We start from the raw sequence: 6,000 nt of genomic DNA on the forward strand, positions 1-6,000 counted from the left end.
GTGAAGCATGTATCCAATTGAGAAATTGCCAAATATCAATTAAAGCTTTATTTTGAAATTTTTTGAAATTGTGGTGGTGTGGTCCTTTTGCTTTGGGCTTGATATTCTCTCCCCCTTTGGCATTAATCGCCAAAAATGAAGAGTTTGAGAGCCCTCGAGCAGTTTTCTCCCCATTGGTACAAGTATATAAGAGTGAAGAATTATACCAATTAAGAGTGGAGGAACACCAGTAAAGGGTAGATGATACCGTCAGAGTTGTGGAGTGGAAGCCTTGTTCTTTGCCGAAGACTCCATTTCCCTTTCAATCTACGACTTAGTATAGAAATACACTTGAAAATACATTAGTCGTAGCCTTGGTACAAGAATGATAAGAAATATGCATTTGCACCAAAATGAAAGAGACATTATCAAAGGTATATAAATGAGCTATGTGTGCAATGTTTCAATCAAAATTCCGAGAATCAAGTATATTTAGCTCATTCCTAAGTTTGCTAAAAGTTTTCTCATCTAATGGCTTGGTAAAGATATTGGCTAATTGATTCTTGGTGTTTACATAAGCTATTTCGATATCCCCCTTTGTTGGTGATCCCTTAGAAAGTGATATCGAATATCTATGTGCTTAGTGCGGTTCTGTTCAACAGGATTATCCGCCATGCGGATTGCACTCTCATTATCACATAGGAGAGGGACTTTGCTCAATTTGTAGCCATAGTCCCTGAGGGTTTGCCTCATCCAAAGTAATTGCGCACAACAATGGAGTGTGGCAATATACTCGGCTTCGGTGGTGGAAAGAGCCACTAAGTTTTGTTTCTTTGAAGCCCATGACACCAGGGATCTCCCCAGAAACTGACAAGTCCCTGATGTGCTCTTCCTATCAATTATACACCCTACCCAATCGGCATCGAAATATCCTATTAAATCAAAGGTGGATCCCTTGGGGTACCAAAGTCCAAACTTAGGAGTGTAAACTAAATACCTCATGATTCTCTTCATGGCCCTAAGGTGAACTTCCTTAGGATTAGCCTGAAATCTTGCACAAATGCATACAGAAAGCATAATATCCGGTCGAGATGCACATAAATAGAGTAATGATCCTATCATCGACCGGTATACCTTTTGATCTACTGATTTACCTCCCATGTCAAGGTCGAGATGCCCATTTGTTCCCATGGGTGTCTTGATGGGTTTGCCATCCTTCATCCCAAACTTCTTAAGTATGTCTTGAATATACTTTGTTTGACTGATGAAGGTGCCATCTTGGAGTTGCTTGATTTGGAATCCAAGGAAATACTTCAACTCCCCCATCATAGACATCTCGAATTTATGTATCATGATCCTACTAAACTCTTCACAAGTTGATTTGTTAGTAGACCCAAATATGATATCATCAACATAAATTAGGCATACAAACAAATCTTTTGCAACAGTTTTAGTAAAGAGAGTAGGATCGACTTTTCCGACTTTGAAGCCATTAGTGATAAGAAAATCTCGCAGGCATTCATACCATGCTATTGGGGCTTGCTTTAGCCCATAAAGCGCCTTTGAGAGTTTATACACATGGTTAGGGTACTCACTATCTTCAAAGTCGGGAGGTTGCTCAACATAGACCTCTTCCTTGATAGGTCCATTGAGAAAGGCACTTTTCACGTCCATTTGATAGAGCTTAAAGCCATGGTAAGTAGCATAGGCAAGTAATATATGAATTGACTCAAGCCTAGCTACGGGTGCATAAGTTTCATCAAAGTCCAAACCTTCGACTTGTGAATAACCTTTGGCCACAAGTCGGGATTTGTTTCTTGTCACCACACCATGCTCATCTTGCTTGTTGCGGAATACCCACTTGGTACCTACAACATTTTGGTTAGGACGTGGAACTAAATTCCATACCTCATTCCTCGTGAAGTTGTTCAGCTCCTCTTGCATTGCCAGCACCCAATCCAGATCTCTTAGTGCATCCTCCACCCTGTATGGCTTAATAGAGGACACAAAAGAGTAATGTTCACAGAAATGAGCACCTCGAGATCTAGTGGTTACCCCCTTATGAATGTCACCAAGGATGGAGTTGACGAGGTGATCTCTTTGAATTGCTTGGTGGACTCTTGGGTGTGGCGGTCTTTGACCCTGAATTTCTTGCTCATCTTCCTTGTCCTTATTAACTTCATCTCCCCCTTGATCATTGTCCTCTTCTTGAGGTGACTCATCCTCTTGATCTTCATTTTCATCATCTTGAGCCTGATCCTCATCTTGAGTTGGTGGAGATGCTTGATTGGAAGATGATGGTTGATCTTGTGCTTGTGTGGGCTCTTCGGGTTCCTTAGGACACGCATCCCCAATAGACATGTTCCTTAGCGCGACGCATGGAGCCTCTTCATCATCTAGTTCATCAAGATCAACTTGCTCCACTTGGGAGCCATTAGTCTCATCAAACACAATGTCACAAGAAACCTCAACCAATCCAGTGGATTTGTTGAAGACTCTATATGCCCTTGTGTTTGAGTCGTATCCTAGTAAAAAACCTTCTACAACCTTAGGAGAAAATTTAGATTTTCTATCTCTTTTAATAAGAATAAACATTTACTCCCAAAGACTCTAAAATATGAAACATTTGGCTTTTTACCGGTGAGGAGTTCATATGATGTCTTCTTGAGGATTCGGTGAAGGTAGAGCCGGTTGATGGAGTAGCAGGCGGTGTTAATCACCTCGGCCCAAAATTGGTCCAGAGTCTTGTACTCATCAAGCATGGTCCTTGCCATATCCAATAGAGTTCTATTCTTCCTCTCCACTACACCATTTTGTTGAGGTGTGTAGGGAGAAGAGAACTTCAATTTGAGAATTCTTGAACAACGTCCCATTATCGCTTCTTATCTTTTTTATCCTTAATCCGAACTCATTTTGAGCCCGTCTTAAGAATCCTTTTAAGGTCTCTTGGGTTTGAGATTTTTCCTGCAAAAAGAACACCCAAGTGCAGTGAGAATAATCATCCACAATAACTAGACAGTACATACTCCCGTCGATGCTTATGTAAGCAATCGGGGCGAATAAATCCATGTGGAGTAGCTCAAGACATGTCATATGTCATTATGTTCTTATGTGGATGGTGAGCGCCAACTTGCTTTCCTGCTTGGCATGCGCTACAAACCATGTCTTCCTCAAAATGAACATTTGTTAGTCCTAAAATGTGCTCTCCCTTTAGAAGTTTGTGAAGATTCTTCATTCCAACATGGGCTAGTCGACGATGCCAGAGCCAACCCATGTTAGTCTTAGCAATTAAGCAAGTGTCTAGTTCAGCTTGATTAAAATCAACTAAGTATAGCTGGCCCTCTAGCACTCCTTTAAAAGCTATTGAATCATAACTTCTTCTAAAGACAGTAACACCTATATCAGTAAAAAGACAGTTGTAGCCCATTTTACATAATTGAGAAACGGAAAGCAAATTGTAATCTAAAGAATCTACAAGAAAAACATTGAAATAGAATGGTCAGAAGATATAGCAATTTTACCCAATCCTTTGACCAAACCTTGATTTCCATCCCCGAATGTGATAGCTCGTTGGGGATCTTCGTTTTTCTCATAGGAGTAGAACATTCTCTTCTCCCCCGTCATGCGTTTTGTGCACCCGCTATCTATTATCCAACTTGAACCACCGGATGCATAAACCTACAAAACAAAATTAGGCCTTGTTCTTAGGAACCCAAATGGTCTTGGGTCCTTTCACATTAGAAACAAACACCTTGGGTACCCAAACACAAGTTTTGGAGCTCTTGTGTTTGCCCCCAACATATTTGGCAACTACTTTGTCTGATTTGTTAGTTAAAACATATGAAGCATCAAAAGTCTTAAAAGAAACATTATGCTCATTTGATGGAGCAGGAATTTTCTTTCTAGGCATTTTAACATGTGTGGTACGCCTAGAGCTAGAAGCCTTATTTTTATACATAAAAGCATGATGAGAAATAATATGAGGTTTCCTAGCATGAATCTTCCTAATTTTGTGCTCAGGATAATTTGCAAGATATAAAATGTAGCCTTCATTATCCTGAACCATGGGAGCCTTGCCCTTAACAAAATTAGACAATCTTTTAGGGGCATTAAGCTTGACAATGCTTCCCTGTTGGAAACCAATTCCATCCTTAATGCCAGGGCGTCTCCCATTATAGAGCATGCTTCTAGCAAACTTAAAATTTTCATTTTCAAGTTCATGCTCATTAATTTTAGTAGTCAATTTAGCTATATGATCATTTTGTTGTTTAATCATAGCAATGTGATCATCAATAGCTTCTACATTAATATCTATACATTTAGTGCAAATAGAAACATGATCAATAGTGGATGTAGAGGGTTTGCAAATATTTAATTCCTCTATCTTAGCACTTAATCTAGCATTCTCATCTCTAAGACAGGAAATAGAGAAACTGCAAACATTTAATTCTTTAACCCTAGAAACTTTGCTAGCATTTTCATTTCTAAGGCTAGAAATTAAATCATGACAAATGCTAAGCTCCTTATATAAATTTTCACATTTTTCTACTTCCTGAGCATAAGCATTTTTCAATTTAACATTTTTTTATTTTCTTTAATAAGGAAGTCCTCTAGGTTGTCCAAGAGTTCATCCTTCTCATGAATAGCTTCTATTAATTCATTTAATTTTTCCTTTTGTTCCATGCTGAGGTTGGCAAGAGTAAGTAAATCATCTTCATTTTCACTAGAGCTACCCTCATCACTAGATGTTGTATATTTGCGGTGGCTCTAGAGTGTACCTTCTTTTTTTTTGCCGTCCTTAGCCATGAAACATTTGTGGCTGACGTTGGGTAAGAGGAGGCCCTTGTTGACAGCGATGTTGGTTGCATCCTCGTCGGAGGAGGAGTCGGTGGAGCTCTCGTCCGAGTCCCATTCCCAACACACGTGGGCATCGCCGCCCTTCTTCTTGTAGTACCTCTTCTTCTCCTTCTTCTTCTCCTTCTTGTCGTCATCCCTGTCACTTTCACTTGACATTGGACATTTTGCAATAAAGTAACCAGGCTTACCACATTTGTAGCACACCCTTTTGGAGCAGGGTTTGTAGTCCTTCCCCCTCCTTTGCTTGAGGATTTGGCGGAAGCTCTTGATGATAAGAGTCATCTCCTCGTTGTTGAGCTTGGAGGCGTCGATTGGAAGCCTACTTGGTTTAGACTCCCTCTTCTCTTCTTCCGTTGCTTTGAATGCGACGGGTTGCGCCTTGCTCCAAGTTGACAATATGTTTGGAGTCTTTGATCATAAGTTCAAAGCTCACAAACTTGCCAATTACTTCCCCGGGAGACATCTATTTATATCTAGGATCTCCACGGATTAGTTGCACTTGAGTGGGATTACGAAAAACAAGTGATCTAAGAATAACCTTGACCATTTCATGGTCATCCCATTTGGTGCTCCCGAGGTTGCGCAATTGGTTCACCATGGTTTTTAGCCGGTTGTACATTGCTTGCGGCTATTCTCCTTTGTTGAGGACGAAACGACCGAGCTCCCCCTCGATCGTCTCCCGCTTGGTGATTTTGGACACCTCGTCCCCTTCGTGCGTCGTTTTGAGGACGTCCCAAATTTCCTTGGCGGGTTTTAACCCTTACACCTTATTATACTCCTCAACACAAGGAGGCGAGGAGTATAGATGTGGCTTGGGAGTTAAAGTGCCTAATTTGGGCGGCTTCGTCCGAGTCGTAGTCCTTGTCCCCCACTTGTGGTACCTGCGCTCCAAATTCAACTATGTCTCATTTGCTTTCGTGGAGTGAGGTTAGATGATGTCTCATTTTATCACTCCACATACAATAATCTTCACCATCAAAATATGGTGGTTTGCCTAAGGGAACGGAAAGTAATGGAGCGCGCTTTGAAATGTGAGGATAGCGTAGGGGCACCTTACTATACTTCTTGCGCTCATGACGCTTAGAAAAGTGATGGACGAGTCAAAGCTTGATGATGTGGAGGGTGACGAAGAGTCGGTATCATAGTAGACGTCCTTCTTCATCT

This window comes from Zea mays, chromosome 3 (genome assembly GCF_902167145.1).
Source record: "Zea mays cultivar B73 chromosome 3, Zm-B73-REFERENCE-NAM-5.0, whole genome shotgun sequence".
Taxonomy (NCBI): domain Eukaryota; kingdom Viridiplantae; phylum Streptophyta; class Magnoliopsida; order Poales; family Poaceae; genus Zea; species Zea mays.